At 36.4% G+C, this 25,586-nt stretch overlaps 2 long non-coding RNA genes across 3 annotated transcripts in view; one reads left to right on the plus strand and one right to left on the minus strand.

Moving 5' to 3' along the window:
- Positions 1-5,323, plus strand: part of LOC116631730 — a 223,087-nt gene extending 217,764 nt beyond the window's left edge. For both annotated transcript variants that reach the window (XR_004299250.1, XR_004299249.1), the window contains one exon: positions 5,237-5,323. This is a non-coding gene — a long non-coding RNA (uncharacterized LOC116631730). The remainder of the gene's footprint in view (positions 1-5,236) is intronic.
- A 7,964-nt stretch (positions 5,324-13,287) lies between these two features.
- Positions 13,288-25,586, minus strand: part of LOC116631732 — a 57,180-nt gene continuing 44,881 nt past the window's right edge. The window contains exons 3-5 of the long non-coding RNA XR_004299251.1: positions 20,727-20,853; positions 17,875-18,009; positions 13,288-14,724 (exon numbers count right to left, since the gene is read on the minus strand). This is a non-coding gene — a long non-coding RNA (uncharacterized LOC116631732). The remainder of the gene's footprint in view (positions 14,725-17,874; positions 18,010-20,726; positions 20,854-25,586) is intronic.

The following is a 25,586-nucleotide window of genomic DNA, read 5'->3' on the forward strand; positions in this document are numbered from 1 at the left end:
TTTATATTTTTAAGATTTTTTTAAATAATCCCCACACTGAATGTGGGGTTCGAACTTATAATCCTGAGATCAAGTCACATGCTCTACTGAGCCAGCCAGGTGCCCTTGACTCCATTTTAGATGAGTTTCCCTTTATTTATTTGCACAGAACAAAGTATCACCAAAAACCTATCTCCTTTCTTGAAATTCCACCATGTGTCAATGCATACACTCAGTCTCATATTTAAAAAGACACTACAGATAACTTCCTTCCATGAGCAACAGAATATTGAGGAGGGATTAGAAAAAGACACTCTACTACAGGAAATTGTGTAAGCTGTGTATGAGAACAGTGTTGAAAGCCTAAGTAACTAAAAAGTAAATTGTTTAAATATAAATGGTCATATTTAGCATTTTAAAATAAGGTTAAATAAGACTCAATATCAGTCTTCCCACAATTTACATGGTACTTTAATTGCTGGAAAATTCAGTGTGTATTAAAATCGTGTCAAAACTATTTCATCTGTGTCTAAAATGGAATTAGGGTTTAGTTACAGAGAAGCTCAGATAATAGGTGGCAGGAGATTTGGAAATCATGTTAAATGCAGAGCAATTCTTCACTGTGCAGTCCTGTCCTATGGTTTTTTTCGGGATGCTCACTAAATTCTAGCAGAAGTTCCCCACCGTTGAAGTAAACAAAAAATGCACTCACCTCACTTTTTTCCCAAGGGCACCCATACTAGTAGATGTAGGATCTCCATTGAGAAGCGCTGGCTTAGAGAGGAAGAACAGCCTTGCATTTGGGACTTCCCGTGCAGGTGCACTAAGCTAGCAACATGACTTGAGGTTGGGTTACCACCTGGAATGGGCCCGAGTGCACTTTTGCTACCCGTTCCTTCAGCTGCATGGTGCTGACCTTGGGGTACCAGCTTTGCCAGTCCCTAGACACGTCAAATGCTTGCAGGACACTCTGCTTCTTGATGGCTTTGGATGAATCTCTTTCCAACTAGGAGGCATAGGCAAGGCTTCATGCTGCTGACAGTACTAGTCAAAAACCCAAAGACCAGAAAACAAAAAAAATCTCAAAGCCCACCATAGGATAAATGAGTATACAATACATATCAGCTATTCCATTTGAATAATTACATATACGGTGGTTTTCCTTTTCACTGAGCTCTTGTATAAGGTGAGACTAACAGTTTTTATTCATCTCTTGAGGGTTTTAATGAGATTTAAAGGCTCTATTATCTATTCTTAGCTCTAAAACTCGCATCAAAATCAGTCTGTCATTTGATAACAATCAGCAGATCAAATTAACAAATTCTCAGACTCTGATAGGATTTTAATTTATCTTTAAAGTCATCTTTAAATTGTGGAAGCAAACCAGTTTCTCCTCTGGAAAATTCACTAAAGGCGAGCTTGTCAGACAGTGTCTATTTTGAGTAACATTACAAGGTTTCTGAAAGGTACATCTGAGCTATATAATAACGTGCAAGATAAATTTAGATTTTTACATATAAAAATATATCCACATCCCTACTGCTTATGGCCTTTTTTGATAAGCACTTCTGTGCTCCCTATTACCCACAGGGTGAAATCCAGAAACCTTGTCTGGCCATCAAATTCCTAAGCAGGCTAACTGTCACTTCCCGCCCCACCCCCTCCTGCACTACCAGACAGACCTCACTTCACTCCCTCCCTCTGATCGCAGACACTTCCCTCCTCAAGGGCTTACTCAGGCCCCATGCAGGAGACCCTGAACCTGCAGTTGAACCCCTACTTGGTCACTTTACCACTTCACTCTCAGCATCACTTTTTTCCTTAAGTACAAAGCAGGAGGAATGAGCTGCAGTGATATACGTAGAATGTTTAGCGCAGAACCTGGCCCACATTAGGTGCTCTTGAAAGTGTTAGTTCCTTTTAAGGTCTTTATCTCATAATCTAACAAAACACTATTTTTGAAACCAGTCCAAATTCCATCTCGGTGAAAATTTCCCTTGAGATCTCAGCTGGAATTAATCATTCATTTACAGATGAAGAAATTGGGTAAAGCGGAGATAAAGCAAATTGCTCTGAGCTTCATAACTGGTGAGTGGGAGACTACAGATTCCAACCTAGGTTGTCTGACTCTAGAGTCTGTATGTTTTTTATTTCGTTTTTTAGGACAACCTAGATTTTTTTAAAGAGCTTTATTGAGATACAATTTATGTGCCACACAATTCACCCACTTACAGTGTATAATTCAGTAGTTTTTCGTATATTCACAGAGTTGTACAACCACCACCAAAGTCAATTTGAGAACATTTTCATCACCCCAGAAAGAAACCCCACAGCCATTAGCAGTCACTCCCCCATTTCCACCTCAATCCCACCCTCTCGCCCCCGGCCACCACTAATCTACTTTTTGTCTCTGGATTTGCCTATTCTGGATATTTCATATAAATGGGATCATATGCTCTGTGGTCCTTTGTGACTGGTTACTCTCTCACCATAATACTTTTAAGGTTCATCCATATTGTGGCATGTATCAGTACTTCACTTCTATTTATTTGTACAAAATATTCCATTGTATGGGTATATTACATTAAGTTTATCTATTCATCAGTGTATGAACACTGGATTCTTCCCACTTGTTGACTATCATGACCAACGTTATTAAGAATATTCATTTACACATTTTTGTGTGAACATATGTTTTTATTTCTCTTAGGTACCTATTTGGAATTGCTGGGTCATATAGTAATTCTGTGTTAAACTTTTTGAGGAACTGCCAAACTGTTTTCCAAAGTGGTAGAATGCACCAGTTTAAGTTCCCAGCAACAATGAATGAGAATTTCTCCACTTCCTCACCAACATATTATCTGTCTTTTTTATTATAGTCATCCTAGTGGGTATGAAGTAGTGGTATCTCATTTTGGTTTTGATTTGCATTTCCCCAACTACTAATGATGCTGAACATTTTCCTCATGTTTATTGGTCATGTATCTATCTTCCTGGAAGAAATGTCTGTTAAATCTTTTTTTTAAGATTTTTAAAGCCCATTTTAAAATTGAATTGTCTTTTTAAAAGTGTTGGATGGGGGCGGCTAGGTGGCTCAGTCGGTCAAGTGGCTGCCTTCGGCTCAGGTTATGATCCTAAGGTCCTGGGATCGAGTCCCATATTGGGCTCCCTGCTCAGTGGGGAGCCTGCTTCTCCCTCTGCCTGCTGCTCCCCCTGCTTGTGCTGTCTCTCTGTCAAATAAATAAATAAATAAATAAATAAATAAATAAATAAAATCTTAAAAAAAAATAAAAGTGTTGAATGGTAGGAGTTTTAAAATATATCGTATACAAGCCCTTATCAGATATATGATTTGCAAATATTTTCTCCCATTCTATTTTTTCACTTTCCTAATGATGTCCTTTGAAGTACAAACTTTTTAAAATTTGATAAATTCAAATGTATCAATTTTTCCCTTTGTTACTTATGTTTTTGTTGTTGTATGTAAGTAACCCATTCCTAACCAAACCTAGTTCATGAAAATTTACTCCTATGTTTCCTTCTAAAATTCTTGTAGTGTTAGCACTTACATTTAGGTCTGTGATCACTTGGAATTAATTTTGTGTGTGGTCTGAGGAGGGAGTCTGACTTCGTTCTTTTGCACGTGGATGTCCAGTTGTTCCAGCATCATTTGTTGAAAAGAGTATCCTTTCCTGCCCTGAATTGACACCCTTATTGAAAAAGAGCTTGTGTATTTGATTTCAGTATTGTGCTGCCTCCATCTTTTCCACACCCTACCAATCAGATTCACTCATCCTTTTCAAACTACATTTTCTTCCTCAATCACATCATGCTCTTCACACTTCCCTGCTTCTCCACATCCTTCCATTCTGTCTGGAATATTAGCTCCGGATCTTGTCTGCCTGCCAAACTCTTGCTGTCCTTAAGAGCAGCTCAAATGGAATATACTTTGTCTAGTTTTTATGGCTTTACCCCCTGCACATTATTTAGTCTTTTTAAATGTTTTACTTTTCATACTAGATCATTATCTTCTATTGACAATTCCTCTGCTTTTTTTAAGACTCTTGTTCTCTTTCTCCAAGCACCTGGCACAGTGTCCTGAGCACATAGTAGACACTGTAGATATAAATCTGTTGAATTGAATTAATGAAAATGGCCTTGGCCAGGAATTTAGAGCCTATCAGAAGTCCAGGAAGATCCTAAAGAAATCAAGTATCCAATAAATATAAAAGTTAATAAAAATGGAAACTGCAACCCACAGCAAAAACATTATTTTCTTTCATGCTTCTGATAAATTTCCTGCCGACTTATCATTGCTGTATCACTGTTCAGAACAGAGAAGCTGGTGACAATTTTACAAGCTGATAAAATGTTCTGTGGGAGCTAATGCACTTTTCTAATGTAGCTTATAGACTGCATTACTGAGAATATTTTAAAATCAATTTTGTTAACGCCTATCTCTCGCTTAGTTTTTATAGCGTATTTAAAGAAGATTAAGAATGTTTCAGTTGCCAATCTACAGCCACTTTCAATGCATATGCTTTTGGCCCTTATTTTTAAAGATAATTGATTTATAAATGTGTTTATGAAGCCAACATTATACGCAAATGTCTGAAACTGAGGACTATGGAATGCGCAGCAAATAGAGAATAACAATAAAATGAGAGTGGGCATTTCTCCAAAGGCCAGTTCCAACAAGAAAACAGAACATAGAACATTTTTATTTCTCCTTGTAAATTTTTTCTCCAATTGATTTTTTCAAATTGTAGTGAAACAATATAAAGACATATAAAGTTACAGTTAATCATCTCCCCTTCCATTCCCATTGCCACTGCTAAGCAACCACTTTTGATAGTAAGTTTTTGTTCACAATATTCTCTTTTCTTTTAAAAACATTTACATACCTATAAACATGTCTCAGGTGTCTATTGCTGTGTAACAAACTACCACAAAAGAGATGGGTGGGCTTATTGTTAGCTGTCTTTGCAGACGTTGGTACCCCAACATTCATACCTAGAAGTTGGGTGCTTTGTTTGATCTATATGAAATAGAAGCAAAATAATACACTACTATAAAACTTGTCTTCTTAATATAGTAAAGGCATACTCATAGATCACAAAGGTCTAATTCTAGCTATCTTGCTCTAATTTTTTATGCATATTACCCACATATATATGTCTACTCTCAGTAAACTTTTTCTGTCTTCTTTTTTTTAGTTGCATTTTAGTAATCCCTTTTTCCTTACCTTCCCCCACAGCGCCCTCTCTGCCTCACCCAGGTAAGATAACCCTTGTTGAGAACTGATGTGTTTCTTTTCAGACTTTTTTATTTAATGGTCTGTGTCATTGTCTAACAAAAATGAAGTCATACTGTGCTTCTTTCGTGCACCGTTTTTTCTCCTCATTCAAAACTTTGTCATTGAAACTCTAATCAAGTCAATTGGCATAGAAAGGAAGAGAGAGATAGAGAAAGAAATTACCTTTCTTTGCGTTGTTCCTTCCCCCCTCTTTCTTTCATACTTACATTCCTTTAAAAATTTTTTTTAAATTAAACTTTTTATTTTGAGATAATTATAGATTCACATACAGTTGTAAGAAATAACAGAGAGAGCTTCCATGTACCCTTTCTCCAGTTTCCCCCAATGGTAACATCTTGCAAAACAATGGTACACTATCACAACCAGGGTATTTGACATTGATAGAGTCAAAATAGAAAATATTTCCATCACTACAAGGGTCACTAATGTTCTTTTTATAACTACACCCATTTCCCTCTCAACACCACCCTCCTTCACCTCTGGCAACCACTAAGTTTTTAATTTTTTCTATAATTTTGTCATTTCAAGAATGTTATATAAATGGAATCAAACAGTATGTAACGTCTTGGCTTGACTCTATTCACTCATCATAATTCCTGGAGATTTATCCAGGTTGTTTGTGTGTCAATAGTTCATTTCTTTGTGTTGTTGAGTAGCACTTCATGATATGGATTTACTATATATTATGAATAATGCTGCTATAAATATTCATATACAGGTTTGTATGTGACCATAAGTTTTTGTTTTTCTGAAAAGATGCCCAGGAGGACAATTGCTGGGTTGTACAGTAGTTCCATGTTTGGATTTTTAAAGAAACTTCCAAAATGCTTTTGAGAGTGGCTGTATCATTTTGTACTCCCACCAGTAATGTATGAGTGATAGGGTTTCTCTGCATATCCTCATTAGCATTTGCTGGCTTCAGTTTTTTGTTTTTGTTTTGTTTTTTTTAAAGCCATTTTGATAGGTGTGTTGTAATATATCTCATTGTGGCTTTAAGTACATATATCCTTAATGGTTAACAATGTTGAAATTTTTTCATATACTTATTTATCATCTGTATATACTCTTTGGTGAAATGAGTTTTCATGGATTTTGCTATTTCCTTTTTTCATTGTGGAGTTTTGAGAATTCCCTATATATTCTAGATACTAGTCTTTTGTCAGGTATGTGGTTTGAAAATATTTTCTCTTAGTCTATAGCATGCTCTTAATCCTCTCCACATGAGTGTCACAGAGAAAGAGTTTTTAATTTTGATGCAGATTGTTAATTTTAATGATCTTTTCAAAGAACCAGACTTTATTTTATTGGTTTTCTTTATTTTTTTTGTTTTCAATTTCATTGATTGCTGCGCTTATTTTTATTTCCTTTCTTCTCCTTACTTTGGATTGATTTTGCCCCATTTTTTCCAGATTCAGAGATATGATCTTAGATTACTGACTTGAGATATTTCCTCTTTTGTAATATACATGTAATGCTATAAATATACAGCCCCTCAACATTAGCTGTGTCCCCCAAATTTTGATACATTGTATTATCATTTTCATTTAGTTAATGCAGTTTTCTTTCCCTTGAGACTTCCTCTTTGACCCATGGATTGTTTACAAGTGTATTGTTTAGTTTCCAAGTATTTGAAAATTTCTGTTTACTGTCAGCTATTGATTTTTAGTTTGATTTCATTGTGGTCAGAGAACACATTCTGTATTATTTCAATTGTTAAAAATTTGTTGAGGCTTGTTTTATGGTGCAGGCTATGATCTCTCTTGGTATATGTCATATGAGCACTTGAAAAGAATATGTTTTCTGTTGCTATTTGGGTGAAATGTTGATTGTACCATATTAGTCGATGCTGTCTTTGAGTGATTCCATACCCTTGCTGATTTTCTATACAGTTGTTCTATCAATTGTTGAGAAAGAGGTGTTAAAGTCTCCAGCTATAATTACACATTTATTTCTCCTTTCAGTTCTATTAGAGTTTGCTTCACATATTTTGAAGCTCTGTTTGTTGGCACATACTTGTTTAGGATTACTACACTGATTGGTGAATTTACTCTTTTATATCCATTTAATGTCCCTCTCTATCTCTGGTAGTTTTCTTTACACTGTATCATATTTTATTTGATATTAATATGGCTACTCCTGCTTTTTTGATTAATGTTTGCATAATATATCTTTTTTATTCTTTTATTTTCAAATTGCTCATGTCATATTTGAAGTGAGTTTCTGCCACTTAATTCTGCCAATTTCTGTCTTTTAATTGATACACTTAGACCATTTACATTTAATATAACTATTAATGTGTTAGGTCTTAATTGTGCCATTTTAAATTTTGTTTTCTAACTTCTGTGTTTTTCATTTCTATTTTCTTTTTCCTGCCTTATTATGTGTTACTTAAACAATTTTAGAATTTTATTTTTATCTATCTATAGTGTTTTTGAGTGTATCTTCTTGGATAGCCTTTTTAATCATTGCTTTAGTTACTATATCACCTATACATAACTTCTCACAGTTTGCTGGTGTTATTTTACCAGTTCAAATAAATCATAAAATACTTACCTCCCAATGCATCCCTTTACTCTCCCCCATTTGTAATATAATTGTCTTAAATATTCTCTCAATATACATTTGCAACCACATCAGACAGTGGCACAATTTTTGCTTCAACTATCAATATAATTGAGAAGATTTAAGAAGAGAAGGAAAGCCTATTGTAATTACCCTTATTTTTGCTTACCATGTTCTTCCTTCCTTCTTTTATTGTTTTGCTTTTGTTTAGAGAACTTCCTTTAGCTATTGTTTTAGGGTAGGTCTGCCAGCAACAAGTTCTCTTACTTTTCCTTTGTTTGAAAATGTCTTGATTTCTCTTCATTTCTGAGGAATACTTATACTGGATATAGGATTCTAGGTTGACAGTTCTTTTTTTTCCACACTTAAAAAATGTGATGTCATTTTTTTCTGGACTCCATGATTTCTAATGGGAAATAAGATGTCATTTGAATTGCTTTTTCCCTAAGGTAAGAAGTCCTTTCTTCTTTTTTCACTGCTTTCAAGATTTTTGTTTTGTCTTGAATTTTTAGATTTTGTTCTTCTCTTTTAGTTTTCACTCTTGGTATAGATTTCTTTGATTTTGGGGTTTACTTAGCTTCTTGAATCTATAGATTTATGTCTTCCAAATTTGGGGGATTTTCAGCAATTTTTTTTTTTTTAGTATTTTTTCAATTCTACCCTCTTCTTCTATCCTTCCAGGACTCTGATGTTGGAGCTTTTTCTTTTTTTAAGATTTATTTATTTATTTGAGAGAGAGAGAGAGCACTAGCATGGGGGGAGGAATAGAGAGAGAGGGAGAAGCAGACTCCCTGCTGAGCAGGGAGCCCCATGTAGGGCTCGATCCTGAGACCCTGAAATCATGACCTGAGTAGAAGGCAGACGCCCAACTGACTGAGCCACCCAGGTGGCCCTTGGAGCTTTTGTTTAGAGATCCCTGAGGCTTTTTTTTTTTTTTAAGTAACATTCTCTCTGTTTTTAGATGGATAATTGTTATTTTTCCGTCTTGCCATTCACTTAGTGTTCACTACAGTTTCTTTTCCTCAGTCCACTCCACCCTACTGTAAAGTCCATCTATTTAGTTTTCTATTTCAGTTGTTGTGTTCGTCAGTTCTAAAATTTACATTTGGCTCTACATTATACTATTTCTTTTTTTTTATTTTTATGTTAATCACCATACATTACATCATTAGTTTTTGATGTAGTGTTCCATGATTCATTGTTTGCATATAACACCCAGTGCTCCATGCAGAACGTGCCCTCTTTAATACCCATCACCAGGCTAACCCATCCTCCCACTCCCCTCCCCTCTAGAACCCTCAGTTTGTTTTTCAGAGTCCATCGTCTCCCATGGTTCGTCTCCCCCTCCGATTCCCCCCTTCATTCTTCCCATCCTGCCATCTTCTTTTTTTTTTTTTAACATATATTATTTGTTTCAGAGGTACAGATCTGTGATTCAACAGTCTTGCACAATACACAGCACTCACCATAGCATATACCCTCCCCAATGTCTATCACCCAGCCACCCCATCCCTCCCACCCCCCACCACTCCAGCAACCCTCATACTATTTCTTTGTGGAGAGTTTCTATCCCTTTGTTGAAGTTCTCTATATTCTATTTGTTTTAAGCTTATTTGTAATTCCTTTTTGAAGCATTTTTATAGTAACTGCTTTAAAATCTTTGTAAAATAATTCTAATATTTCTGTCATCTCATTGTTGGCATCTGTTGATTGTCTCTCACTCAGTGTGAGATCTTCCTGGATCTTGGTATGACAAATGAATTTCAGTCAAAATATGGACATTTGGGGTATTAAATTATGAAACCCTGCATCTTATTTAAACCTTCTGTTTTAGCTGGCTTCTTCAGACACTGCTCAAACTAGGAAAGGTGGGGGGCACCTTGTTACAGCTTAGTGGGCATAGAAATCCAGATTCTTCATTTGGCCTTCATTGACACCTGGGGGTGGGGTTGAGAGGTGGCTCCTTATTATTTCTGGATAAGGATAGAAGTTCTGGCTCTCCACTAGGCCTCTACTAATCCATTCCTGGCTGGGAGTGGTAAGAATGCTTTGCTACTGCTCCCAGCTAGCCTCTACTAACACCATGGCATGTGAGTACCCTCCTTACCAATGGGCAGTAGTAAAAGTGCCTACTCTCCTCTGGGTCTCTTCCAACACCACCCTGTGGGGAGGGGAAGAGACACAAGGCACATTATTACTGACAAGTGATGATGAAAATCTAAACTCCCTACCTACTCTGCCTCTTCTGACACCATCCCTGGCAGGGAGTGTTGGGTACCTTATTAAAGTCTGGTGAGGGTAGGAGTCCTTGTTTAGCCTTTGCTGATTTGGGGGGCAGAGGGGACACAGTTTTGTTTTGTTTTTTTTTTCCTGTGCTGTTTGGCTGCAGTAGAGTAATTATTTTCTAAAATTTCCTGTCTAACTAGGCTGTCCCTTTCATGCTTCTTTGGCTAGAGAGAGCCAGCCTTTGTTGGGCCTTTTTTGGTCTGCACCCAATGGTGTTTCCAGGTTACCAGCTTTTCCAGCAAACAGTCTGGGATATGTGAGGCATAAAGAAAACCCCAGGGAATTAACTACATTTAGGTCCTGAGGTCCTTCGCTGGTCTTCCTTCTGCCTTTCAGAAGCTGCTTGTATTTGTTTTATATATAATGTCCAGAGTTATCAGTTGTATTTAGCAGGATAAATTAGGGAATGTGTATCTACTCTCTCTTGCAAGAAGCAGTTTTCTTTCTTTCTTTCTTTCGTTTTACATTCTGTACAGTATTCCCTGTTGTGAATGTGCCACAGTTCAGCTATTCCCCTACTGGTGAATATTGCCACTAAGAAAATACTGCAATTTTTATATTAGTACCTGTATCCTAACGTATTACTGTATTTATTTCTAAGGTATAGATTCCAAGGAGTGAGGTCGTAGGATGTGTATTTTAAATTATAGTAGCTATTACCACATCACTTTATCAGTTCACCTTTCCACCAGCAATATATTTAAAAACCCTTTCTCCCACATTTCTATTAACAATAGTTATTATTGACCTTATTGTATTTTTTCCAGTAATAGAAGCACAAAGTGATATCTTACTTTATGTTGTCTTTATTCCATATTTTCATATATTTATTGACTATTTAAAATCAGTTCTCTGTTATTTCTCCCGTCATAGCTATTACGCTTTTCTCCCATTGGGTTATTAGTCTTTTTTAACCATCAATTTGTAAGAACTCTGAAGTTATAGACCCTTTATGTGTCATCTGCCTTATAAATCATTTTTTTCAAATATATAAATTGTCTATTGACCTTGCTTCTGATTTTTTAATATGATTCTTTTAATTTTGCATATGATTTTTTAAAATTTTTATATAGTTGGAAATGTTTACAATTTCTTCTATCAGGCTTATTATTATCATAATCAACAGCATGATATGTCCACTTGGCAAATGTTTTCTCTGAGTATCTGTTCTTTTTTATCCAGTAACTACTTGCTCTGAGTAGGGCCTGGTTTGGTTCAATTAAACCTAAAATCTTCAGTCCATTTGGTTTATTGAAACTAAAATCTTTCACTCTTTCAGGCAAATAAAACCTACAGTAATTAATATCTTGGGGGAAAATAACTAATTTTATCTTTCTCCCTAATATTTATACTAACTATTTTATTTTTCTGTCTTAATTGCAATTTCTGATAGCAGAAATCCCTGACTATATCCTGATTTGACTGAAATGGCTTAAATGTGTTTCACTTTTTGAATGAATTTCCTGTTAAGTTTTGATAGTTTTCATCAAATTTTAATTATTTTTATTACCATTATTTTACTTAGAATTTTTATTTAATGGCTGCATGATCTTATTTGATGAAATGACCTTTTCATGTGTATTAAAGTATTTATTTCTTTTTTTTTTAGTTCAAATCATTCCTGCATTCCTAGAAGTGATTTCACTGGTCATAGTATATTATGATTATTATGTTAATATTAACATGCTTTTTGAAATAATTTCCAGCTTACAAGAAATTTGTAAAAATACTCCAAAAAACCCTGTACGCTCTTTGACTCAATTTACCTATATAACCATTACCCAAACTTAACCAATTTTTAACATTTTATCATTTTTAAGACATTTTGCCCCATTTACTTTATCATTTACACTCTGGTTAACTCATTTTTTGTTTTTGATAACCTAAGCAAATACATGTATACTTTCTTATTTCTTCTTTTTTTCCCACAGAAGTTAGCCTTCTGTTTATTCTTTTTTGCATTTTTCTTGTATCACTTAACAATAATCCTGGGGAATACTCCTTATCAATTAAAGAAGATTCTTTATTTTTTAAAATAGTTGCATTGCACTCCCTCGTATGCATGGACCATGGTTTTACCAACCTGTCTCCTATGTCTGAGCCTTTAGATAGTTTCCAACATTTTGCAAATACAAATAATGCTGAAAAGCATAATCTTACACCTTTGTATTTTCATATTGCAAGGATATGTAAAGGATGAATTCTAGAAGTGTGATTGCTTGGCCAAAAAGCTTACATCTGTTTGCAGCCACAACAGCAATATATCAAAGTGCTTGTTTCCCCTAGCCTCACCATTTAATATAATATCAGGCTTTTAATTTTGCCAGTTTGGTAGGTTAAAATGATATTTTAGTATACTTTAAATTTAGATTTCTCTTATTATGAGTGAAGATGGGCATCCTGTCATATGTATAATGGCCGTTTTGTGTTTTGTGTGTGAATTGTTGTTCATGTCCTTTGCCCATTTTCCTGTCATTTTTTTATCTTTTTCTACCCTCAAGTTTTGAAAGTTTTATACATATTTGGGAATATTAGCCTTTATACACATTGCCAATATTTTCTCCTGGTTTGTCATTGGTCTTTTACCTTTGCTTCTACAGTTTTGCTATACAGAGGTTTGTTTTATTTGTGATATTTTGCTTTCTTTGGGTTGAATTTATCAATCTTTTCTTATATTGCCCCTGGACTTTGAGTCAAAGGTAGGAAGATAACTTTCCCCACACCTAGGTTATAATGTAATTCACTCATGTTTTCTTCTTGTTTTTATATGCTTTCCTTTGTTTTCTTTTTTTTTTTTTTAATGTAGGGTATTACTATTTTAATATATTGCTGGATTTTTTTTTAAGATTTTATTTATTTGAGAGAGAGAGAATGAGAGACAGAGAGCATGAGAGGGAGGAGGGTCAGGGGGAGAAGGAGACTCCCTGCTGAGCAGGAAGCCCGCTGTGGGACTCGATCCCGGGACTCCAGGATCATGACCTGAGCCGAAGGCAGTCACTTAACCAACTGAGCCACCTAGGCGCCCCTTATATTGCTGGATATTTGCTAATTTTTTAATTTCAGAATCTTGTACCTATCATAATTGGGATTAATTCCAATTTTCTATATATTGAGCTATCTTTAGTATAAAGTTATCCTGATTATATAATATAAATTAAGGTTATTTCTTTTTCATGATAAAAAATAATTTAAATACCATTGCAATGATCTTGTTTTATAATTAACCAGAACTTGAGGGATATTCACTCACCTTTTCCTTCTGTTTTATAGCAAATGTTCTGTTTAACTTTTCTTTTGTTGTGGGTCATTTGGCAATTTTCATTTTCTTAATAAATCATTCATTCTTGAACATTTTCAAATTTGTTGTCATAGATTTGTGTGTAGAGAGTTCTGCATGGTCAAAACCAATCAGATGCACCCTCTCTATAGATTATCTAATCTATTAAGAGAGAATGTTAGAATATTGTTTTTTAATATTAAATATTATGATTCTAATTTGTATTACAGTACTCCAGTATTATTTCTATAAGCCTCCACATAAATGGGTAAAAATGGAGGGAAAATCAAACTGTAGGCTTGTTGGTTTTATTTTACACAGTGCCATATAATTTGTTTTACTTAATAAACTAGTGGTTTTTGTTTCATGTAGGAACATTCTTAGTGTAATGTTTGCCTGTGGATTTTATGATATATTAGAAATTCTAATTATAGTAAATAAAATTATTAATTGAACATAGTGTACCAGAGCAATTGTAGGAAATCAAGAAAATAGTGTCAAAAAACAAGATCTGTAATGTGCCTTTCTCTATTTCCTTCTTAGAGATCCAAATGTATAATTGATAGCCTCAGAAAAATAATTAGTTTCATTGATCATCATTATCATTTAGATTCAAAGAATACTAAAGGTAGAAAATAGATTAGAGATAATTAGTCCAACCTTTTCACCCTATGAGGGAGGAAATGGAAACCCCGACTAGATGCTCAGACTTAACCATCACACACGAGTGATTCGTGGTAGGCCAAGAAGCCAGTTGCCTGCCTCCTTCAGTGCTCTTGCTCAATTTCCCCTTTATGCTTAATGGGGAAGTACTTGAATGTTGGGTTTAGTGCAGATTTTTCCAGACTTCTACTTTCAGTCAGCATTCCCAAAGGGAACGATCCTTTAGGAAAAGCGAGTGTGTGCTTAGAAATTCAGAATTAAGCCTTGTGATGAAGTTATTTCTTCAGGATCCATTGGTAAAGCTCACTTGCCCATTGGAAGCCTAGCAGAAGAAACATATCTGTTGATCCTTGGCCTTCATTATTATCCTCATTGATACCCTCTCCCATTGGAGATTTTTTCCAAAGATCTTCAGAGTCCTCAGATGACCTCCAATGAGTCTCTGTACTTACAAAACTGCATGAAGGTTATTATCATTTGGTGACCAAATTTTGCTGAGAATCAAATGTTGGATGTATGCATCTGTTCTTCCAGTGAAGCCTGAAGATTCTGAAGTGAAGCTGACCATACAGGTGGGTCTTCAGGCATACAGGGGCCCATGGAATGACCTCAGCCATTTGCCAATTGCTCTGTAAGTCACCTACAACAATGCAGAATGCAAAATTGAACCAAGGAGTTTCAAAGCATCAATGAGGCTAGTTTAAAAAATAAACTGAGTAAATAATAAAGAGAATGATCAAAATGATGATTCTTTATCAGACACTCATACAGTACTTCTTTATTTTTAAAAAATATTCTTTCCAAAGAAATCTATTTCTTTCTATGCCTGCTAAAGTCAAGAACTCTGTTAGCTTGTTTCTGATTGGGAGACTCTTCCCACCTTCGCTGTGCTCTTGCAAAACATCAACCTAGACATTGCTGAAGTGCACAGTGGAGCAACCTGCCAGGATACCCAGGCCTTAGAAGGATCAAACAGAAGTCAACAGCAGAAATACATTTGAGGAGGGTGGGTGTCTCTGGAGAGTGGACAAGAGCTTAAATCCCAGTTAAAAGCATGGAATCTCAAGTGATCAGTCCACTTCTGGCAAATAAGAAAGGAAAGGGGGAGAAATATAACAAAGGGGGTAGCAACAGTCTTTGTTTGCTTGCTATCTGTCATATTTATGCCTTTTATTCTGGAGAATGGTTCCTATTTCTACTGATGGGAACTAGCTCTGTTAGGGAATTTTCTAAAGGTAATTAAAAAGCTGTGGTTGTTAATTAACATATGTTATTTCTAATAAATTCTAATGTTATACCAATGATATAATAAATCTTGCATCTTGCTTTGTTCCAATATTCAGAAGAATTCAAATATTTCAAGTCAGAGATATTACCATGAAATAGATGGAGCCAAAGATATTGTAGAGGTAGGACTAGCAAATTAAAGAGCTTCTCTTTTTAAAAACTTTGTTAAACACTAAACACATTTGAGACGATTTTGATACTCAGAGCAGCTGGATTGGGGGAGGCATGGTTAGGAAGAAATGTCAAATTTCTAGAAGTTGTGAAGAAAATGAACCACATTCTTCCTCGAGCTGGTGACACAATGTCCTGCTGATGTTTTGGGTTGGGGTTGGAAGTTATCACCTCCTGCACTGTCCCATATTGAGCACAGACTATGGAGGCTCTCTGCCAGAGGACTGAAGTGTTTTGTGTGGATCTAGAAAAGGATGAGCGCGCAGGGCAGTTCGTGACTGCATTTTACCACACTGTTTGTGAGGATACTTGAAACGACAAAGTTGAAATTATTTTGTTGAAAGAGTCTAGTTCTCTTTTAATGTAGGCAGTTGGTTTTAACCAACTCTCACAAGGGGTCCCCTTTTGTAAGGTAAGGCTCTTCTCCAACACAGAGAAGGTAGGAAGCCAAGCATTCTGGGTGGGTGCTGCAGGTGACAAGTCCTTCTTTGTTAACAGAAATAAGTGAGTTTGGGAATAGGAGATAAAGCCTGATGGCTGCAAAAGTTTGTAACCTTGGCCTTTTGGTTGGAAGTGCATTTAGCATCCTAATTCTAATTCTCTTGAGATGTTATTCAGATCAGGCAAGATGTCCCCATTCTACATATTAGCCTCTTTGCTCTCAACATGACTCTTGAAGAAGAGGTTGTATAGCACCTGCTCTTCTCCATCTGCTCCCTGCTTCTACTTCCATTTATTTGACCATTAACATCTTCCGTGACACCAATAAAATGGAGGTGGTAGATTATCTTAGGAGATTTCCAATAAATCACCCGACAACTGCCTCACCTAGTCATTTATCACAAGCATATTCCTACAATGGAGAGGCATACATAGCTATTGATTTTTATTAAGCTTGCATTAAGCACTTAGGAGAAGACAACAATAAATTAGTAATCACCTCAGTATTTTTCAAGTTCAACTGAAGTGGCATTAGAGGAATTTTGAGATGCTGTATCAAATATACACTACATGGTGAAGGACACAGAGCAGGGAAGACAGAAAAAAGAGGACACTAAATGAGAAAAATGGGGAAAAATTAAACTATAAGGAAGATGTGCTGGGGAAAACTATGGCTCAGGGTTGACATTTGTGTATAACATAAAGGGAAGCTGAAATTATGGAGTGTCTCCCTTTCTTTGTAAGGTATTTGAACTTCCAGTTAAGACTGGTAAATAGAAATGACTAAATCTTATTCCCAGAAGGATGTTAGTGTGACCTGCCATGTTCTCAAACAAATTTGACAGTATTTAGTTAGGCAGGTACTCTGCTTACTTCCACTGCCCAAGCTCTGATACTCAGAGTGGAGAAAAACATAACTTCGTGTGCCAGGGCTTTTGTCCGCCAACAGAGGAGAAAAGGCAATAGAAAAATTTGCTTATTCCATCCTCTGCCCCATAGAATCTATAATTCACTGAACAAGACCATTGTGATGCATAATGGGAAGGAGAAAACTTGCAACCTCTTTGCTCTCATTTTGTAATTCAAGGGTCATCTTTATTCTTTCACTCATGGTGTAATGGTTAAGATTCTGGCACCACACTGTTTGAATTTGCACCGTGGTTCCATGCCATACCTGCTAGGTGACCTTGAGTAAGTTACTTGACATCTCTGTGCCCTCATATTATTGCACGACCAATCTCTAGAAATATTTCAACTTGGGAAACTCTGTACCCATTAAGCAACAGCTCTCCTTTTTCATTCCTTCCCAGCCCCTGGCAACCACCATTCTACTTTTTGTTGCTATGAATTTGACTACTCTTGGTATCTCATATGAGTGGAATCATACAGTGTTTGTCTTTTTGTTTCTGGCTTATTTCACTTGACATAACGTCCCCAAGTTTCATCCATATTCTAACATGTGTCTCGCAATTTCCTTCATTTTTAAAGCTGAATGTATATACCACATTGTGATTATCCATTTGCCTGCCAATGGATACTTGGGCTACTTCTACCTATTTCTTTAAAGTAGTTAAAATCTTAGACAAAGATAGGACCACACATGCCCTTGGAATGAAGTTGATTTTGTGCTCTTTTTAAACTTAAAAATTCAGCCTATTTCCTGGAGTTAAATGATCTGCTCACGGCTATGTGATCCCCTCCCATTTTGTGTTTCTCCTCATCATATTGGTTGCACAACAATATGAATATACTTAACAGTACTGAACTTACACTTAGAAATAGTTAAGATGGTAAATTTTGTGTTATATATAATTTGCCACGATTAAAATTTTTAAATAAAAAATAATAATGCAAATTCTGTGAGAATAGAGTAAGATTAAGGGGTATTTACTTTATTGTAGATTTGATGACTTTCTCCCATGACTTTGCAAGAAGAACTGCCACCTGCCATTGAGGCAGTTGAGGCAATGTTCCAGCAACCTCCAGATGCAAGCAGTCCCAAGAAGCTCCTGGCTGCACTTGGGCCCTAGTGGAGAAATAACAAGGCTCACTTAAGCTCAGAGATAAAGATGCTAAAGACCCTCCGGGGAATATATGTAGTTTGTATGCTTTTAAAAATACCTGCCAGAGCACATACCCTCCCCAGTGTCTATCACCCACTCAGCCCATCCCTCCCACCCCCAAAGCGCTGTGAATTGTGCAAGACTGTTGAATCTCAGATCTGTACCTATGAAACAATGCAATATATGTTAAGAAAAAAAAAAAAGAAGAAGATAGCAGGAGGGGAAGAATGAAGGGGGGGAAATCGGAGGGGTAGACGAACCATGAGAGACGATGGACTCTGAAAAACAAACTGAGGGTTCTAGAGGGGAGGTGGGGAGGATGGGTTAGCCTGGTGATGGGTATTAAAGAGGGCACGTTCTGCATGGAGCACTGGGTGTTATGCACAAACAATGAATCATGGAACACTACATCAAAAACTAATGATGTAATGTATGGGGATTAACATAACAATAAAAAAATTAAAAATAAAATTAAAAATTAAAAATAAAATAAAAATAAAAATACCTGCCACTACAAAGATCATAATTTCCACCTGAAATGACACATTTAAATAGTATTTTTCCACAATTATGATTAAACTCTTTCTACCCACTATTGCTTAGAAAAATGCTCTCACAATAGGGAGAGATGACAAAATAAAAACAAAAGCAAAAGTGCAAAAAGCCCAGGCAGTACTGGGCATGTGTTCCACTTCTGTTGGCGTCCTATCCTCGTGGTGCTTGAGCCTTTTTTACCCCTGACCGTTAGCCACCAGCTGCATCACAGAACTCTCGGGCTTCTCTGTGACGGGGAGAGAGTGACCATGAACATAGCCTCAATAGGAAGGGAGCATGGTAACAGGACTTAGCAGCCAACTGCAAGGAGGCCTGGGTGATGGAGAACACCCCACTGCTCATCTGAGTTAGAATAAGCAGATTCAAAGACCATGCATCTTTGGCCTTTGTAGCCAGAATGTAAGAAGTTATTCCGTATGTGTTGTGGAGAATGGTTGTAACTGGCTCAAATTACATGGGAACCCATATTCTGAGCTGTGGTCTCAGAGAATAAGCTAGTACAACATTGCCTTCATTCAGCTTGATTGCCATGATTTCCTGCAAGTGATTCATATGTACAGTTGATGCTCATTATTCATGGATTCAATACTTGTGATTTCACTTATGTGCTGCCCCCAAAAGTTAATACTTGAGATGCTTTTGTGGTCACTCATGGACATGCACAGAGCAAGGATACATATCCCCAACTGAGGTTGAACAAGAGGTTCTACTCTCTTGTTTCAGCTCTTTTTCTGTAAACGAGTGTCCTTCCTTTTCATGGTCTATTTAGTACCGTGTTCTCACATATTTGTGTTTTAATTGCTGATTTTAATGTTTAAAATGGCTATTATGTGTAGTGCCGAAGTGCTGTCTAGTGTTCCTAAGTGCAAGAAGGCTGTGATGTGCCTTTCAGAGAAAATATGTGTGTTAAATAAGCTCACTCAATCATGAGGGTTAGTGCTGTTAGCTATGAGTTCAAATTAATGAATCAACAATATAGATTAAATAAGATGTCTTTAAATAGAAAACACATGCAAAAAAGATTACGTATTGATTGGTTGGTGAAAATGTTCTGACCAGAGGCTGACAAGAACCTAACCTCATATTTTCTCTAGAAGCAGGGGCTCAGTATTCACTAATTCAGTGTTACTTTATGGGACATAACTACCATGAATAATGAGAGCTATTGTTTATCAACCTAGTTGAAAGCATAGCCCACATCTTTGTATTTATCATTCATTCAAAATATTTGTTATGCACACAAAACCATGGGACTGGAAGGCTGTCAAATTACTTAACAACACTTATATTAAATTTCTAAATCCATTGAGTTAAACCCAGGTCAGTCTGCCAGCAAACGCCTTACAAGGAGGACCATATTTAGATAAGTACCAGAATGTGGAAATTACAGAGCTTTCAACAATTCTCAGAGCAGAGATTGTGTCTTCTCTGGCCTCTATGGTAGTATTCTGAGCAGTGTGAACACAATGAGTATTTGCTGCATGAGCACCCTTGCATGTGGAGAATGGGGAGGTTTGATGAAGAGGTGGGACTGTCTTCTGCATATTCACAGTCTACTCTCTTCCGGGCAGAGCTGGGAGCCCTCCCCACAACATGGATGGTCACACAAAGTATGACCAGAAGTAAACTCACTGAGATGGTGGTTCTCAGCTTACTTTCTGCCCTACCCCACCCAAGTGATATGATAACCCACTTGTCAGTAACAGTGGCTCATATGGGTACTAATGCTTAAGGAGGAGGTAGGATTGTATGCAGTGGTGGTGGGGTCGGGAGGAGTTGTCACAATTTCTTTGAGGCAAATGTAACTTGAAAAAGTCCCAGAGGTGATTTTGACATATTCCCTCCCCTCAGCAGGGTGTGACATTTCCTTCTCACATTTCTGTCTGGTGAGAGAACGTGCTTTGTTATTTCACAAAATGTCCAATTCTAACTCGGTGCCCACGTTTGGTGTTTTCCTAGCTCTAGGTCTTACTTTACTGTTTAGAGTGACTTGTTCTTAGTCATGCCTTTAGGTAGCTTAAGGGACATATCTTAGATTCTCTCTCTGGATCACTACCTAGTCCCAAGTCACTACTCATGCATTGTAAACATCAGAAATACTCATTCCTGTATAAGATCATTGTACCATTTCTGCTTATGGTCCATGGTTTCTTCTGTTAATATCTCGCTCTCTTTTTAAGTTGAATAACAGAACAGCATGTTACTTTGATCTTCCTTATTTGTGGCAAAACACATCCTTTTTGGACTCTTGCCTTAAAAAAAAAAAAGACTTCAGTAGGATATAATATAGTTAAGAAAAGATTTATGTCAGCAGATAATCCAGTTCCTTCTTTGTTCTCTTTGAATCTGCTTCTTTTCAAGATGTCCTTTATAGTACCATAGCTCCTTTATCTGTATTCCAGTGGCCATTGAGACATTTTTCCCACTATCTATGAAAAACATATCTCATTATTATTTATTTCAGTTACAAAAAACCAATGATCATCAGCCTCTTTGCATATTACTGATCATTAATAACACTAGCTGTCAAACTCATTAAAGATGAAAGTTTGCTTATGATTCAAGAGGTCTAAAGAGAAACGTGTAATAGAATGTTCCTATTAATAGCACTTAGAGTAATAGAAGAATCCAAGGGAAAAAAAGGATAAAAGTTTTAACCAAGATTTATGGGGAAAATTGAACCACTGAGCTGGTACGATTTCCTTATCCATATAGTAAATGAAGGTTAATGGTGTTTTGGTTCCCTTCATGAAATATTGTCTATGTTCATGAGTTCTAAAAGTATAGAGTAGAAAATAATAGTCTTTATCCTGTAGTTTGGTACCCAATGGACCAAAGATTTATTAAGAGATAACAACCTTAGGCAAGACGACTATTCATACAGTGATAGTGCTCTCTAATGGTGTCATGTTGGGGCACATATTTGAAGTCATGTCTAGGTTCATCCTCTTATTAATCACAATATTTATCATGAAATATCTATTTCTGGCCTATTTGATTTCTTATCAAAAACCCCCTGAATTCTATGAGCTAATGCAAGAAGTATGTACTACCTCTTAAGTCTCCCTTAAGTATGTAGTGCCAAAATTATTTTTAATATTAGCATGGATATCCATGATGAAAAAGAATTTTTAGAGTAATTTATTCTCTTGCTTACTTACCAGGCATTCCGTTGGCCTTCACCCAAAATATTTTTGAAACAATTAGTTTGGAAAATCCATAACTCCCACATAATCATTCCCAAGTCTACACACAAATGAAATTTGCTATTATTATAACCAAGTATTTTTTTTTGAACTATCACAATACATAATGTGGCAAACCAACAAATCCCTATTTAAGGGAATCCAATTACATTGCTTTTATAAGTTATTTCATTTAGAAGATAGGTCTTGATGTTTTGAGAGCTGAAATTTTTGTGCTGTGGTTCCCACTCTAATATCAGAGCAAAAGAACTATACAGCTTGTTTCTAAAGCAAACTGTGATTATAAACACATGTGTGCAAAATATTGTAGGAGGAGGTGTACAATTTGATTGTAAGGGTGCTATCCACCCTCTAGCTACATATAATTTACAATTCCTATAATTCTCTAATATTTATTCAATTTATGAGAACATGGACTTCTCTGTACTATCAAGCCTATTATAGATTTTGATCACATGATCAAAAAGGTCTGTCATTTGGCTATTCCAGTTTAATACTTCTAATCACAACTTGAAAAAGACATATAAATACTCACCAATCTTTGATGTTACAAAGTTGGGAAATATAGTAAAAGATAGAATTGTGATTCACAAATATTTTAATGTGTTGGAATAATGGACCTTAAACCAACAAAACTGAATTTAATAGGTATAAATATAAAAGCGTAAAAGCCATCAGTGGACCTCTATTGCTCTAAAAGATAATCAAATATTAGACTATGTAGTTGTTCAGGTTCTCCAAGAAATCAACATCAAAATGATATGAAATTTGCAAGGATTGTATTGAGGCGAAGGCCTATGAAGAAAAATGGGGAGGGAGCTGGGAAAGGATCGGAGATTCATCCAACTATGATGCAAATCTGACTCCTAGTAAAGGAGAGAAAGGAAGGCAAGTTAGGTGACAGTGTTTTTGACCTCCATGAAGTCTATCGAAAGTTCATCAAGGCCACTGGGGTGTTCTTGAGCCAAAATTGGCCTTCTGGAAAAAGACCTATGGCTCTCAGGAGCAAGCTGCCTTAGTAGGTCTGCTGCAATCAGTCATTAACTAGGAGCAGCCTATGGGAAGCATGGCCTCAGTACAAATGAAGCGGTGCATTTCAGAGTGTGACAGCTGGGGCATATGGTCAGTCAATGTCCCCGTAGTTGGAAATCGACAAAGTACATTCTCAAGGCATTCTCAAGACAAGTGCCTACTGTAATTTGGGTTTTCAAAATTCCATCCAAGTTTTTCTTAGAAAATATTACAAAAATATTTCTTAAATTAGTAATTCAAAACCAAGCAAGCCTGAGATCTAAAAGTGCAGTCCTGTCTTAGGATTTCTAGTTTCAGAACAGTTACTACTCACAGAAAAGATGTTTATGAAAATAGAATTAGGGGCGCCTGGGTAGCTCAGTCGGTTAAGTGTCCAACTCTTGATTTTGGCTCAGGTCATGATCTCAGGGTTGTGGGATTGAGCCCAGTGTTGGGCTCCTTGCTCAGCGGGGAGTCTGAATTCTCTCTCTCTCCCTCAGCCCCTCTGCCCACCCCCTGCTCGTGCTCACTCTCTCTCTCTCAAATAAATTAAATCTTTCAAAAAAAAAAGAGAGAAAAAATAGAATTAAATTCTGGTCTTTGATGTGTGTGTGTGTGTGTGTGCACATGCATGTAATTATGGAATGGTGCCTTTTTACACATGTGCTGTATTTGAAGCATCCACAGCCATCATTCTCCTTTTGATGCTTACACTGTCAACTTTTGCCAGTCGGAACTATCTTAATGTTGCCTCTGGGTCATTTTGATCTTTTCTTTTTAAATCAACTTTATTAAAGTATTATTTATTTATACTGAAATGCACCCGTTTTAAGTTTACAGCTTGATGAGCTTTGACAAATATATCTCCCATATAATCACCATCACAATCAAGAAGAGCCATCATCCTAAAATTTGCCTTGTGCCACTTTGCAGTTATTGCCCCCCAGTTTGCAGCCCCAGACAATCAATGATCTGCTTTCTTCCACTGTAATTCATTATACTTATTCAAGAATTTTATACAAGTAAAACCATATAGAATGTGCCCTTCTCTTAGTTCTTGCTTTTTTACATTCACATAACATTCTAGGGACTCCACTGTGTTTTTCCATCTATCAGAAGTCCATTCCTTTTTATTTTTTGCCAAGTATTTCCTTCTGTGGATAACTGCAACTTGTTTATCCATTCACCCCTCAATGGACTTTTGAGTTTCTAGTTTGGGACTATTATGAATAAATCTGCTATGAACATTCACATAAAAGTCTTTGCAAAGACATATGTTTGCATCTCTCCTGGGTAAACACCAAGGAATGGAACTGCTGAGTTAAATGGTTAAGCGTCTAAGAAAACTACCAGAGTACTTTCTAGAGTGCTTGTGCTATTTTACATCCTATCCAGCAGTGTGTAAGAGTTTTAATTGCTGCACATCATAACTAATACTTGTGCACAGTAGTATTTCATTGTGATTTTAATTTGCATTTTCCTGGTAGTAATGATATTGAACATCTTTTAATGTGCTTAGTGACAGTTCGCATACCTTCTTTTGTGAAGTGCTTATTCAAATCATTTGTCCATTTTAAATTGGATTCTTGTCTTTTTAACTAATGAGATGAGTAGTTCTTTATATATTCTGGATATGAATCCTTGGATATATGTATCATAAATATTTCTCCACTTGAGGGATTGGTTTTCATTTTCTTAACAGTGTGTTTCATTTAATGATGAAATTCAACTAAATTTCATACAGTCTATGTTTCTGTATCCTAAGGATCATTTTCCTACCATCAAAATCTTGATGATTTTATTTTATCTTGCCTTCTAAAAGTTTTATAGCTTTAGCTGTTTTTTAAATCAATTTTGTGAATGTTGTAAAGTAATTTCAAGGTTAATTTTTTTCCATATGGATATCAAATTGTACCAGGATGAATATGATTACTAATTGTTACAATAAGACAGACCTGAAGCTGACTGCAAAGCTGGTGAGGAACATCCCCCCTCCTCCTCAAAGGAGAGTCAGCAACAATCAGAGGAGTTATCGTGAGTCTACTTTCTAGTACTCAGCCTGTAACCACCTCCTAAATCCTTCTCAATATCAGGCAGTAAAGGGGAGAACCATTTTTTTGCCCGGTTGACCATACAATTTGGTCAACAATTTGCTATGTTTATCACTAAAATGGTCCAAAACTATGAAAGGTCTGAGCTTTTACCCTTCTTGCAAGATAACAACTTAGTCTGCCATAGTTTCAAGGATGTCAACAGAAGACGTGATTCCTGGGTCAGAGACAAAGAACTTTCTTACTCATGGGAGGAGCTGATGCGAGAGTCTCAGTATTTGCACTAGCTTCCTGAGCCCCAGTTTCAACAGGGCAGTATCTGCACATGCAGTACAGTGTGGTAAAGGAGAGGAACCCTGAGTTTAGGGAACTGGAATCTTTTATAACGTGAAATAAAGTTTGTCTGCCCTTTGTTCCTGAGAGAGACAGTATCTCTATCTTCCAAGGCAGTTTGCTGTATAATCTCGGAGGGGGGAAAAAGTCCAGAAGAAATGCAGGCAGTACCTCTGGTTGCAAGGTATCTGGAAATGTGAGCAACCAGTGGAGAACTGTCACTTATACTTAAGCTCCTGGTTGTTCTTTTATGGCTTCATGGAGTTTCTTCCTATGCATCTCAGTTTAGTATTTTGCAACAGACTCAAGGACCCCTATGCAGATTCCTATAGTTTTTTGGCTGCGTAACTCCCTTCTCTCTGATTCTCTGTTCTGTAAATTCCA

This window comes from Phoca vitulina, unplaced genomic scaffold, assembly GCF_004348235.1.
Source record: "Phoca vitulina isolate PV1807 unplaced genomic scaffold, GSC_HSeal_1.0 scaffold5, whole genome shotgun sequence".
Taxonomy (NCBI): Eukaryota; Metazoa; Chordata; class Mammalia; order Carnivora; family Phocidae; genus Phoca; species Phoca vitulina.